We start from the raw sequence: 15,590 nt of genomic DNA, 5'->3' as shown, positions 1-15,590 counted from the left end.
GCCATAGCTGTATTAGCTAAAATGTTCCCAGTTTGTTGTCATGGGTCATACCTAATCAATGCTAAAAGTGGTTGGAAACTTAATATGTTAATTTATCTTTTTTTGCAGGGCAGCAAGTAAATGGTTTTACTCAATAGTAGCTAAATTGGCTTAGTCATCCAAGAAAAGTAGGTCCTTTCCTGTATGGTTCATGTCAAGACTGAAAAATTGATCTTTACTGGGCTGCTTGCTGAAATATTCCCATTTGCCTTTTCAGTCTCATTGATTAGGCAAGCTCCCTGCATTGAAGAAATCTAGCTAGAGATATTATAGAGATGCAGAAAGAAATTTGGTAGTCTAGGAAGAAATAGACCTGTAAGCTTTACGGACTAGCCTTTGGTTTGAATCCTGTCAGGATTCCTCTGGAAAGTTGATTAACTTCGGTGCCTCAATTCTTTCTCCTGTTTATTGGTGATAATAACAGAACCACTTTTCACAAAGAAGTAAAAATCAACCTCGTTCAAGTTTTATAATTTAAGCAAATTTTCAAATAAGGAAATGTCTTTCAAGTAATATTAGTAAGACAGGAAAAAAGTTTACTTGCTGAAGCCTGGCCCTGAAAATAAAGCTGATTTTACGCTACACAAATTCTGGTTCTGGTAAGAGCCAAGCAAAATCGCTGAATTCATAATGGTGGTATTGCCATTGCCCTTTCTGCCCTAAGCTCTAGCCACACAGTACTTTCTTCGTCTTTTAACACATTTCACAATTTGCCTTCTTTTTTTTTCAAACCTAGAACATAATTAATTTCTCTTCTAATGCTATAACCCACTTAATTTCTTCTTTCTCTTTCAAGTAGCAGTTTACATGTATTTTCCCCTTAGAGGCTCTCTTTCACTAGTAGTATGTTTTCATGTATTTTTTTTTATTATTATACTTTAAGTTTTAGGGTACATGTGCGCAATGTGCAGGTTAGTTGCATATGTATACATGTGCCATGCTGGTGTGCTGCACCCATTAACTCGTCATGTAGCATTAGGTATATCTCCTAATGCTATCCCTCCCCCCTCCCTCCACCCCACAACAGTCCCCAGAGTGTGATGTTCCCCTTCCTGTGTCCATGTGTTCTCATTTTTCAATTCCCATCTATGAGTGAGGACATGCGGTGTTTGGTTTTTTGTCCTTGCGATAGTTTACTGAGAATGATGATTTCCAATTTCATCCATGTCCCTACAAAGGACATGAAGTCATCATTTTTTATGGCTGCACAGTATTCCAGAGACGGAGTCTCCTTCTGTCACTCAAGCTGGAGTGCAGCAGCATGATCTCAGCTCACTGCAAACTGCATCTCCCAGGTTCAAGAGATTCTCCTTACTTAGTCTCCTGAGTAGCAGGGACTACAGGTGCCCGCCACCATGCCTGGCTAATTTTTGTATTTTTAGTAGAGATGGGGTTTCACCATGTCGGCCAGGCTAGTCTTGAACTCCTGACCTCAGGTTATCCGCCCCCCTCAGCCTCCTAAAGTGCTGGGATTACAAGTGTGAGCCACCGCGCCCGGTCCTTGTATTCTATTTCTATAGATCTCTCCATTTCCACTTTTCTAATATGCATTATTCTTCATTGCCATTACTTGCTGGAATTTTTATCTCCTTTCTCTACTATAGTCTACATAAAGGGAGAGATTTCATAAGTAATGTTCATTGTTACATCTCTACTTTCCATGCCTCTCAGGTAATAGACACGAGTATGGGAGAGCATCAGAAGAAAGATGCTTAACTTCTACTGTACAAAATATGCCCAAATTCAACCATATGCATAACATTTTTTTTCTTTGTGCAACCTGCTTCACTTGTGGTGAGTTACATCTTGGCCCCTCTTTGCTGAACAAGAGTTGCATGTGATCATCACCAGCTAATTCCAGGATCTAATATCCATCTTTCTTGGGATGGCTTTTATTTTCTCCTTCTTAGGCAAAAGTTGAATCCTCTCTTCTATGCCAGAAACGCTGGGCGTACAGTTAATATTTTCTGACAAGCTTGACGTTTCTAATATTTTATTTCTTCATCCTTTTATTTTCTCTTCTAAAGCCATCTGAAAGAAGATTATGTACAATTTGTCAAAGTTTTCATGTTACTTATTGTTAAGAAAAAACTTCCTTTTAACAAATACCACTCATTTATACATACTCTTTATTTTACTTAAATATTTCAATGATCTATTAATCATTGTGCATGGTATGTTTTAAAATTAGACTTATCAAATTACATATTACATCTCTGTAGTTATACCAAGTGAAAAAATATCTGAAAACAGTTAATAGCTATGTTCCGAAAACATATTAACAAGCACAATAGATGAAGAAATGGCTGAATATAATTATACTTAGCTACAAATACAACTAAAAATTAACTTTAGACTTTTTTCAGATTGTATTCACCCCGTTATTCTTTAAGAATAGCTTGATTTTACATCTATTGAAATATAAAATTATTTTCTAAATAATAGATCAATGAATTAGGACATATGCATGGCATTTATGAATTATCCTATTAATGTCAAAGCGGAGATATCCATTCAAAGCAGAGGATTCATCAAGCTGATGAATCTTTGTGTAATGTTTTTATCCTTGTTCCTACGATGATTGAAATAGCAAGCACAAAATTTTTGTCTATTTAATATGTAGTTATAAAAATTTTATTTTAGTTTCAAATTATCTTGGTTAGGCAGGCAAGACATTTAAATATGTGACTAAAACATATGTTTATTTTTGTCATTTCAAGTTGACTGATGGGGCAAACTCTGGTTTGATTCCCATCTGGTACTTTCTGTGGGCCAAGCATTTATAATATTTAATGTACTTAGATTATATAAGAAAAGAAAATGTCTTCATTTCCAGATATACTTTATTTTCAATGACTAAATCAACAAATACTCAAGTACTCCTCTTTATCTCTGCAAACAGTTTAACATGAAAAAACAGACTTCTGCCAAACATATAATTTAGGAAAATGAGATTCTGAGATTGTCATTATTGCCTATTTTCCCTTGGCAGTGTTACCATGGACTTAGCATGTTAAAAAAATACAAAGTTATTGCCTCACAGTTTCTGTGGGTCAGGAGTCAGGGCATGACATAGCTGGGTCCTTTGCTGCAGAGTGTCAGAAAGCTGCAATCAAGATATTGGTGAGAGCTTCATTTTCATCTGAGGCTCGACCGGGGAAGATTCCAATTCTAAGTTCACAATGTGGTTAGCATCATTCAGTTCCTTGTGGGCTCTTTGGTTTAGGGCCTTAGTTTTTTTGCAGTTGAGCAGTTGCCTAGAGTCTGCCCTCAGGTTCTTGCCATGTGAGCCACCCCGAGATGACTTTTAGCTTCCTAAAGGCCAAAAGGGGAAAGCAAATCTCCTCAGAAATATTGCTTACAATTGTATGTAACATTATCACAGAAATGACATCCCATCACCTTCGCTGTACTATATCTAAAGCAAAATCCTTACTCTGCCCTCACTCAAAGAGAGAGGATCACCAAAGGTGTGGAAACCAGGATGTGAGATCATGGAGCACAGTAGTATTTTCTCACCACAGAGATGAAAAAGTAAGTTTTCATGGTGATAAAATGAGAAGAAAGAAAAACTTTTCATAGCACAGGTTCTAAATGATAGGTAGGGTATTTCAAGATACAGCACTTATTATTAAACATTAGTAAACCTGCAACTCTTTCAAAACACTTGCACTTCACCCCCTGGCCGTAATTAAAATTTGGAATCTTTCCAAGATACTACACCTCTAGTTGTCCTTCATAATATAGGCTAATAATTGTCCCAGATCTCCCAGATCATAGAATCAAGAGGTTTTATTTACATCCTAGTAGCTGTATTTAGGCCTTTATAATCTTATACAAATTTTTTTTCAGTAGGTTGTGAGCTCTTTTTCCTCAACCTGAATTTGAAAGACGGACCTACTCCTGAATTTATAAAGAAATGTGGCTCCTGAATTGTTGTCTTATTTGCTATTCCTAAACCAGTTCCCAGCTAGATCAATTCAGAAACCTTGATGGTAACCCCTTCTGCACGTCTCCTTGATCTCAGCGATCATTTCTTCACCCCTTCCTCAGTCCTCCAACCTCCTCAACTGCACACATTTCCTGAATACCAGTGGTCATCTTTGCTGTATTTTCCTCCGTTGCCTCTAGTCACAAATCATTTTTTGACTTCATCTTCTACTACACTGTCTATGAAATAATGACATCTAAATCTGACTCACATAGGATCTGTAGTCAAATACTACAAAGTTTAACCAGTTTAGGTTTTTCTTTTCGCCAGACCCTTATGAGCCTGTTCTTCAGCTTACTTGAGACTTCCAGTTCTTTGAATCCTTGCTGCACTTTTCCCACACCCCCAAACATGAGATTTTAGTCGGACAATATACACAGATTTCTAAGACCTACTTTTTTCCTTGTCAGACTCAGACACTGTCACCTACTGTCAGGGCCAGCTTCACAGGTTTGCAATCTGTAAACTTACATAGGGCCTCACCCTCAAAAGGGACCCTGTACTTGGCTTAATGTTCTGCTATCCCATCTAGAATTCTTTATTGTCTCATCTTGGAATTTGTGTTTTATAAATGATAGCTAATGGGACAGTAGAGCATATGCGTTTGCAGAGGATGGCAGTAGTGCACACCTGTGTAGGCTCAGGCTTAATAATCAAGTATTATGCCTTCCTTCAAAAAATATATATTCCCATCTAATTCTAATACTTAATCCTTATACTAGCACCTGTAATCCTAGCACTTTGGAAGGCTGAGTGGGGAGCCTCAGCTTTTAAGTATAATCCCTATACTTGAAAGCACCTAAAATGTACAATTTACAGAGGATAGAACACATTTTCATGATTTCATAATCTTATATGTCCAATTCCACAAACAGTTAAGCTCATCATTACCCTGATGAAAGCTGAGTCTAGCTGAGATTCAGATTCCTTTAAAATCCAGCCCAATAAAAACAAGAGGTTGGCATAGATGTTTTTTATTTGCCCCTAAAGAGCCAGTCTCCACTTTTCTCTGCCATGTTATTTCAGAAGGTTGACCTCTATGAACACCCTAGCTGTCTTCTCTGACTTCGATCTTTTCATTGAATATGGTCAGGGAGAGGCTTGACAATAGGTATGGAGTTTTCCTTTCTATGATTCCTTCTGTAGAAGTCATTGGTCTTATTCAAGTAGCCGCTTCATAATTTCCCTCTTCTGAGTTTTATCCATTTCTCTCTCCTCTTATCCCTTTCAGTTTACACAATCCTGCTTTTACTAGCCCCAAGATCCTGCGCTACCTGATGTAATTGGTTACCCAATCCCCATGACTTAGTAAAATAGTTCCTTTTAAAGTAAACATTTCTCTAACTATTCATAAAATACAGTGAAAGCATTTTCTTTTGTTAAGCCATCCCTGACATCCTTCACCTCTATCAGGTAGGAGTAACTACTCTCATTTTTGTTTCAACTGAGTTCCTCACACATGCCTCCATTTTATCACTGGGCAAATCACTGTAACACACCTGTAGGAAAACAAGGGGGGTATGACTATCATTCTCTCAGCTCACAAAGAAACTTCTGCCACTGAATATCATCTAATCCGCTTAGCGGCCTAGGTTCTCTCTTTCTGCTCACAATCCCCATACAGGGCATCTGTGGCCTATGATATTGTCTAAGTTGGGATTTGCAAATGATCAAGAATAGTGAATAGAAGATTAACCGCTGTGAAATCCCAAGACTATTGCCCTCGCTTTCCTCTTCTCTATATCCAGATGATCTCTTTCTGCCAGTTTTCGTACTTTATGACTGTCCATCCAAATATATATGTGTGTGTGTATATATATATTTGGATGTATGTATGTATATATATGTATATGTATATATGTAAATATATGTGTGTGTATACACACACACACACACACACACACACACACATATATATTTGTTTGTTTTTGTTTTTTGAGAGAAGGTCTTACTCTGTTGCCCAGGCTGGAGTACAGAGTATGATCATAGCCCACTGCACCCTCAAAATTCTGGGCTCAAGTGATCCTCTGCTTCGGCCTTCTGAGTAGCTGGGACTACATGCCTACATGCATGCACCACTGTCCCGGTTAATTTTGTTTTATTTTTTGACAGAGATGGAGTCTTACTATGTTTACCAGGCTTGTTTCTAACTTGTGACCTCAAGCGATTCTTCCCCCTTAGCCTTCCAAAGTGCTGGGATTACAGGTGCGGAGCCTATTTTTACTTCCAATTGCTACCATCTTCTCTCACTCCTTCTCTAGGTTTTAGAGGGTAAAATGCTGCTAAGAATAACTCCATTTCCTTATTAAATTGAAGTATCCATTGAATGTTTGTTTCAACTTTAATGTTCACTGGGAGAATAAAAGTGTCCCTTGGAATATAAAAGTAAAAAAAAAAGATGGTGTGACAAACACGTAATGAACAATCTTTTAACAATTGGCAATTTAAACCTAACACATTTCTACATTTTATCTTCATCACTTGCCCTTAAGCTGCTTATTGTTTAGGACTATGTTTTATCCACTTATGCATACTCAGAATTAGTGTGGATTTTTGGTGTGCTGGGTATATCTTTGTTGAATAAAATACTAAAATGATTATTAAAAACTTCTCATCACTAAAATCTGGAACTTGTCCCAAAGGCAGTTAATTTCCTTTGGACTTCAACATTATTTCTTCTACTGTTGTCACTAAATAAATACAAACTAATGATTTGGGAAATAAGAAACCTCATTTTGTTTTCCCTGGTTTTGTTATTTAGAGAAAGAGGAAACTAAAATATACTGTTTTAAAATAAAAACAACATAGGTGTTAATTCAATCTATCAATATAAATGAGTTTTATAATACTAAAATACAATGGTGTAAAGTTTAAGCTAGGATACATTGTAGACTATCTTGAATTAATCTTGAATTAGTATATTTATTGGGTAAACTTTTCATTTAACATTTTTACACCATTTGAACTAGTAGATATTTTATTGATAATTTCACAGAAATATTTTCTCCTGTTACTCTATTAAAAGACACCAAGTTATTAAAGTGTTTGGAAGCAGTATTTTTGGCTTAAAAAAAACAGGTTTTGTTTTTTTCCAGTATCAGAATCAATCCTGAAATGATATCTACCTTCTGCAGTTTTTAATGAAATATTTGCAGCTAACATTTTTTTTTGGTAAAGTAGAACTATAGCTTCTAAAATTTGGTCTGCTAAATAAAACAATTTATTTATTTTTAAATATGTATTCTTATCCAGATAAGCCTGCCTATATTTGACTTTATTTAGTATTTTAGGTTGAGCCTGGACCATATGAAGATATATATTTGTAAAATACAGATAAGCATATATTTAAAAGCATTTTGTGAAAGGAACGTGTCATATTATTTATTTATATTTATTTCTAGAATATGTTCTTTATAAGATCCCTATATTTTACATTTTATATTGGATTATATTGTTAGACTTGACAGAGAATAAGCATAAAATTACTCTATGTTCAGAAGTAAAAATATACTTTTGTCTGCTACCACATAACTCAAGATAGAAACAGATAAAGTTGTGATAACTTTCTCAAAATAGCAACTGACAATTTATATGCCTTAATGAATAAAATATAACTAAAATTTCTTAAATATATTTAAAAGTCTGCACTCAAAATTAGTCACCTCAGTCTCAATACTCAAATGATGTAACTGTAGGCTCGTCAGAATTAATTTTATCAAACAGTTTTTTTTTCTTTGCCTTCAACGAACTTTGAATAATTTATCTTACATTATTGTTTAGGCATTTCTGGTCTTTTACAACCTATCTCAAAATACAGCCACTTGCTTCAAAAGAATTAGCAAAACATTGCATATGCCCCTTAACCTGGTGGTAGAATATTTTCTGAAGACTTGGCTGTTAGAAAATCTATGTAAGTTGGCTGGGCATGGTGGCACACCCCTGTAATCCCAGCACTTTGGGAGGCCGAGGCAGGCAGATCACAAGGTCAAGAGATTGAGACCATCCTGGCCAATATGGTGAAACCCCACCTCTACTAAAAAAAAAAAAAAAAAAAAAAAAAAATTAGCCGGATGTGATGGGGTACGCCTGTAGTCTCAGCTACAGGCTGAGGCAGGAGAATCGCTTGAACCCGGGAGCAGAAGTTGCAGTGAGCTGAGATCTCACCACTGCACTCCAGCCTGCCAACAAAGCGAGACTCCATCTCAAAAAAAAAAAAAAAAAAAGACAAGAAAGGAAAAGAAAATCTATGCAAGTTTATGTTATTGAGAACAAATAGTTAAATTGCAGGCTGTTGTCTTTACTCCTAGTTCCATAAAATGTAATAAAATCTATACTAAAACAGTCCACTTGGTTTTACAGTACATCCATTAAATTCTCATTTGACTATTTTTTCATCTTCAACAAAGCGAGCATTTAAAATTTTCTCTGAAAAAGGACTGTAAGGGCATCACTCATCTTTCTTATTCATCAAGCATGATTTGAGTTTATTACAGTATGTCACAAGCTAGTTGTAAAGCAGTTTGGTCTCTAGCATTCTTTACCTCTGCATTCACTGATCTAATTGTGATCATTAGAGTATTAAGTATTTGAATAGGGAAAATATAGAGTAGATAGCATCAGTGTAATTAATTCTAATAATGTTCGAATTGATTCCTCACATAATATAGACCACACTAAAGAATTGTATGTAGTCTTTTATGTAAATCAGTTTTTTGAAAAGTGTTTCATGTAAATGCAGTCATGCATGGCATAACAATATTTTGGTCAACAAGAACCAGATATAGGACAGTGGTCCTGTAAGATTATAATGAAGCTGAAAAATCCTGTCATCCAGCGATGTCATAGCACAATTACTTTATTTTTTATACATTTAATTTTTTTGTTTCTGTTTACAAATCGAATGTCCCATAAGTGTACAGTGTTTATAAAGTCTACATCGTGTACAGTAATGTCTCAGGCCTTCACATTTACTTATCATTTATTCCTGACACCCAGAGCAACTTCAGGAACTGCAAGCTCCATTCATGGTGAGTGCTCTATACAGGTGTGCAATTTTTAATCTTTTTTTGCTGTGCCTTTTCTATGTTTAGGTATGTTTATATACACAAGTACTTACCATTGTATTACAGTATTGTCTGCAGTATTCAGTACAGTAACATGCTGTGCAGGTTTGTAGCCTAGGAACAATAGGCTGTAACACATAGCCTAGGTATGTAGTGGGTTATACCATCTAAGCTCACATAACCAAATTATATGATGTTTCCATGATGATGAAACTGCCTAATGACACATTTCTCAGAATATATCTCTGTCATTAAGCAGTACATAACTGTATGCTGGAGTAGTATCGCTTAGTCTATTATGATTTAAACAAGTAGTTCATGAAAGAAGCTCCCTTTATTATTATTTCTTATATATGAGATTTATTTAATTGGGTATGATATATGGATTAATAGTCTAAAAATGTATAAACAGTAATATGTGCAATGACGCATTCAAAAGAAACTGAAATTGCAGAAAATAAAATATATAAATGCCATCTATCATCATATCCCTGAAAGATAATCACTGAAAATTCCAACATAATGATTATAATATTATTCCCACATGCATACCACAATTGTGTAAATATCTAACCTAATTAGAATTATATTGCTCTATATAATTTTGTATAGCCCTTTTCAGTCAAAATCTACTTTAGCATCTTACATATCTTGAAAAAGCCTAAAACCATAAAAACCCTACAAGAAAATCTAGGCAATACCATTCAGGACATAGGCATGGGCAAAGACTTCATGACTAAAACACCAAAAGTAAAGACAACAAAAGCCAAAATTGACAAATGGAATCTAATTAAACTAAAGAGCTTCTGCACAGCAAAAGAAACTATCATCAGAGTTACTAGGCAACTTACAGAATGGGAGAAAATTTTTGCAATCTATGCATCTGACAAAGGGCTAATATCCAGAATCTACAAAAAACTTAAACAAATTTACAAGAAAAAAAACTCCATCAAAAAGTAGGCAAAGGATATGAACAGACAATTCTCAAAAGAAGACATTTATGCAGCCAACAAACATATGAAAAAAAGCTCATCATCATTGGTCATTAGAGAAATGCAAATCAAAACCACAATGAGATACCATCTCACGCCAGTTAGAATGGCAATCATTATAAAGTCAGAAAACAACAGACACTGGAGATGATGTGGCGAAATAGGAACTCTTTTACACTGTTGATGGGAGTGTAAATTAGTTCAACCATTGTGGAAGACAGTGTGGCGATTCCTCAAGGATCTAGAACCAGAAATGCCATTTGACCCAGCAATCCCATTACTGGGTATACATCCAAAGGATTATAAATCATGCTGCTATAAAGACATATGCACATGTATGTTTACTGTGGCACTATTGACAATAGCAAAGGCTTGGAACCAACTCAAACGCTCATCAGTGGTAGACTGGATAAAGAAAATGTGTCATATATACATCAAGGAATACTATGCAGCCGTAAAAAGGGATGAGTTCATATCCTTTGCAGAGACACAGATGAAGCTGGAAACCATCATTCTCAGCACACAAACACAAGAACAGAAAACCAAATACCGCATGTTCTCACTCATAAATGGGAATTGATCAATGAGAACACATGGACACAGGGAGGGGAACATCACACACCAGGGCCTGTCAAGGGGTGGGGGACTAGGGGAGGGATAGCATTAGGAGAAATACCTAATGTAGATGACGGGTTGATGGTTGCAGCAAACTACCATGGCACATGTATACCTATGTAACAAACCTGTACGTTCTGCATATTGTACCCCAGAACTTAAAGAATAATAATGAAAAGAAAGAAAAAGCTTTTGTAAAATAAACTTAAATGCTAAATGTTTGATGATTACTATTATGAAATATATTAACTTTACCCAAAAGGGTATAATAATATATGTAATATACATAATAAGGATCACAAATTAAGCAAACATATACACAAACTCAGGTTTAAGACAGAAAATCAATACCTTTTACACTTTTTATATACTATTTCTCAATTGAATTATAATCCTCTCTTTTAAGATGTAATTATTATTCTTATTTTTTTAATTCCTTGAAGTATTTATTTCACTCTTAAGTTATGTGTAATTTTGCAGAAATTTTGTTTAAATGGGTTCATTCTGCAAATAATCTGATGGTGGAGTTCAGCCACATCAATGCAGGAAACTATAGAACATTCAACTTCATATTGCATAGTATTTTATTATATAAGTATTTTATTATATAAGTATATCTATTTTTTCATTTATATTTGCTGTATTTCCTTTTGTCTCCCAACATAATGATATAAAACAGTATATATATGCAAGGATTCTCTAGAGGTGAAAATTGCTATATCATGGATTTGCACATATTCAAATGTGTCAGATAATATTAAATTGTTTTCCAAAATCATTATAGCATTTTACATTCCCACCAGCAGTGTATAGCATCCCTTCTGCTTCATATTCTTGCCCATACTTGATATATTTAACAGTTTCAAGGTGATCTTTAAAGTTCAGTATGATTTTAAAAACAAAGGGAAAAGATAAAAATCACAGTTACCTTGCTTTGCATTACTTTACTCAGGAAGTTAAAACTCAATGGCTCTTAAAATAGTGTATGTACAATTCATAATTTGTAGTACCTAATCTTAGTCCATCTGTGATGGTTTATGTGTCAACTTGTCTAGGTTGTACTAGTAATGGTACTGATTGTGTAATCAATAATTAATCATGTGTTGCTGCAAAGGTATTTTGTTGATCTTGTATGGTTAAGATATACAATCAGTTGACTTTAAGTAAAGAAGATTACCATTGATAATGTGTGTAGCCCTCATCCAATCATTTAAAGGCTTTAAGAGCAAAAATGGGTTTCCCAGAGAAGGTGGTCTACCTCAAGGCCGAGGCATCAAATGCTGCCAGAGGTTTCAGCCTGTTCAATTCATTGAATTTCAGACTCATGACTGCAGCATCACCTCCTTTCTTGGTTTCCAGCTTGTTGACTGCCCTACAGATCTTGGATTTAGCAGCCCCCACATTCACATAAGCCAATTCCTTAAAATCTCCCCCCATCCTTCTCTCTCTCACAGGCAGAATTCACAGCTTTATTTGTCCTTTCCTCAACAAAAGAGAAATAGGTTTGAGGGAAGATAAAAACTTTGGAACATTATTAATATATGTGGAGAGAAGTCACATTAAACATAGGAACAGTGGTATGTTCCTAAACATAGGAACAGATGGTAAGTGGGAACAGTGTACATATCCAAATTCAAAGGTACAGAAAATCATATTATATTTCCTTGTCTTCACTATCATTATTCTGTTTCCCATTTAGTGGCCGCCAAATACTGTAGACAAAAAAACCATTGTTATGTAAAAAAAGAAACTTGAAATGTCATGTAAACTTCAAAATTATAACAAAATACCTTTTAATATTTCTATTCTTTAATAAATTTCTTCATTGTGCAAAATATGCAAGCGGATCTTTCATTTTTTATTTAAATATATTTTAAACAGTAGTTCTTGATTTTTTTTTTGTAAAAACATAGACTCATAGTAACTTAAATAATGTTCTAAAAGTCATTTACATCTTATAAACTGTGTTTTACCAAACAAATATTCTGCTGTTTTGCAGCCACCCCACAGAAACTACATAGACTTCTACCCCAGATTGGGCTTTGATGTCACGATACCACACAAAACACACGAAAGGATTTTAAGAGGCTCGTCACTTACATAATGAGGCTTTCTGGGGAGAGCAGGAAGGCTTCCAAACACTTCCAAAATGGTTTGAGAGAGTAGGGAAAGGAGAATAAATTTTCTGTAGACATGAAATGGTGTGGCCAAAGTGAAGTATTTTTTTTTGTATTAATTGAACTTCCAGCTGATGCTAAATGAGAGAACATCATAGCTTTCTTATCTGTTTGACCAGATGTCAGGAAGAAGAAAAATATGGAAGGCAGGAGGCTTAAAAGCTCACAACAGTTAAGCACCAAAAATTTGGAGTCTGATTTTTTATGACTTGTGTATTGTACGAATTAAGAGTATGATAATGGTATTGTTATTTCTTTTGAAATGATTTTATATCTATCAGTAATCATTGCAGTTTCCGCCACTCTACTTTGGGGTAATTTCAGTAATAAAAAGAGAAGAAATTCCTTGCTTGTCCCTCTTTTAGAAATTTTACTGAATTCATGATGCATATTTTTAATTATAGTAGTAGGCCCTTCCAGCACAGTTGACAAAAGTAAAATTTGCAAAAATGTTTCTGGATTAAATTATAACCTCTATTTTTGGAGATGTGGAAGACTAACATGAAAATAATGCCTATTATAAACTTTTATAAATGCAGTCATTTTACACAAAATACTGTTTTGAGTTCAGAAAAGATTTTGAGACAGAGCAAATACGTTCCCATTGATAAAAGCCATGCAAGATGGTAAGTGGGAAAGTTGATGCTGAGCTTCCTTTTGTGAGGAGCTGAGAGGAAATATTCATCTCTGTAACCTAGAGGCTTGGTTAAGTGGGCTTTAATGCCCACTTAAGTGCAAGACTTTGGGTCTTTATGATGAATTTCAAGCTGAATATGAAGATGTACCCTTGAATCATCTTCCATATTAAACAAAAATAGGAAGTAGAAATACATTTTTTAAATGTGTATATATTTCCAAACTCTGCTCTCCATGGATTGCTTAGAGAAAAAAATAAAACGTTTATCTTAAGGATTTAAAAACTATGGCTTTGTGCCTATTGTGTGTTTGGGGTTGTCATTTACAATACTTACCTGGTCTGGTAGGCACTTGGGTGAAATTAACAAAAAATTAATCCAGAACCGATGGTATTCCTGGGATGCTTATTATAAGCATTAAAAAAGACACTCTGAAAATACAAGCCTTGACCTGGCAGATAGGAATTTCCGCAGAATACATCTAAATACTGCCTCGCTATTTAAAATGACAAGCAAATGAGGGTAGGAGACAATATCCTATGGTGACTGAGGGTCCTTGACCCAACAAACAGAAGTCTAATTATTTATTACTATAAAGCAATTTGAAACAGTGACTAACTCTTAGGAATTAGAATTTAATATTCTGGGCCAGGCGCGGTGGCTCACGCCTGTAATCCCAGCACTTTGGGAGGCTGAGGCGGGCGGATCACAAGGTCAGGAGATGGAGACCATCCTGGCTAACACGGTGAAACCCCATCTCTACTAAAAATACAAAAAATAGCCGGGTGTAGTGGCGGGTGCCTGTAGTCCCAGCTACTCGGGAGGCTGAAGCAGGAGAATGGCATTAACCTGGGAGGCGGAGCTTGCAGTGAGCCTGGATCGTGCCACTGCACTCCAGCTTGGGTGACAGAGGGAGACTCCGTCTCAGAAAAAAAATAAAAATAAAAATAAGAATTTAATATTCTGTTTGACCAGCAAAATTAGACATAGACGAAGGGAGCATCAGTAAATTGGGAGAAACAATTCTAGGCAATCACATGTAATGCAATTTAGTAAGAGTGACATGAAAAGTATAAGGGATATTAAGGATGGCATTAGATGGGCCACATACTTTTAATAGAAACCTCAGAATAAAAATGTCAAGAAAACGAGAAGGAGGAAGTAAGGATAGAGTAAATGAATAACAATTTTTTAGAAGTTGATTTTAAAATGGCCCAAGCAAACTGAATTAAAGTAAATGCACATTTAAACACTGTAGTGATACCAGAGAAAAATAAAAATACAGGACAGAAACAAAGCTGCCATTAGTGTTTGAAACACCCATCTTTTTGAAGACAGATATAACATTTAAAATCTTATGTGTTCTCCCTATTAAACAAAGTCAATAGATAAAATAAATATATATGGTAAACAGGGTGAAGGTAATTGTAATTATAAACTTTAATCAGAAAGTGAAATGTTAAGTTTGTTAAGATTAAAAATAGAAGCATTATATCAACAACATTGTAGGATGTTAAAAGACAAATTCATCAGCTGGAGGAAACCAAAGATAATTGAAAAGCAATCTAAGATGGTAAAATATTCACTGACTTAAAAAGGCAAAAAACCTCTTTTTAAAAGTTGATGCCCTTAATAGCTCATACAAAATCTCTTTCAAGGCTTCCCAAAACTGGCATTTTGCTTAGTTGATGAAGGCTGCATTGCTAGTAACACCTTTGGCTTGCAGAGCTACCTACGGAGCCTAACTTTCTGATGTACTGAATTCTTTTCAATTAAAAGTCTATGGAACCACTGCACACCTGTTAGAACGACCAAAATCTAGAACACTGGCACCACCAAATTCTGGCTAGTGTATGAAGACTCAGGAACTAATCTTCATTGCTGGAGGTAATGCAAAATGGTATAGCCACTTTGGAAGATAATGCTGTAGTTCCTTAAAAAACTAAACTTACTCTTACCATATGATCCAATCATAATTCCTGGTATTTACCCAAAGGAGATGTAAGCTTATGTTCACACAACAAGCAGCACATGGCTTTTTATGGTGGCTCGATTAATAATTACGGATGCTTAGAAGC

At 35.2% G+C, this 15,590-nt stretch overlaps 1 protein-coding gene across 2 annotated transcripts in view; it reads left to right on the top strand.

The window, feature by feature from the left end:
- The window catches only part of CDH12 (cadherin 12), a 1,137,841-nt gene that overhangs the window by 33,636 nt on the left and 1,088,615 nt on the right, over positions 1–15,590 (top strand). The window lies entirely within an intron of this gene.

Source organism: Pongo pygmaeus, chromosome 4, assembly GCF_028885625.2.
Source record: "Pongo pygmaeus isolate AG05252 chromosome 4, NHGRI_mPonPyg2-v2.0_pri, whole genome shotgun sequence".
In the NCBI taxonomy this organism is placed as follows: domain Eukaryota; kingdom Metazoa; phylum Chordata; class Mammalia; order Primates; family Hominidae; genus Pongo; species Pongo pygmaeus.
Note: the sequence above shows the minus strand (reverse complement) of the source record. Positions and strands in the feature narration are given on the sequence as shown.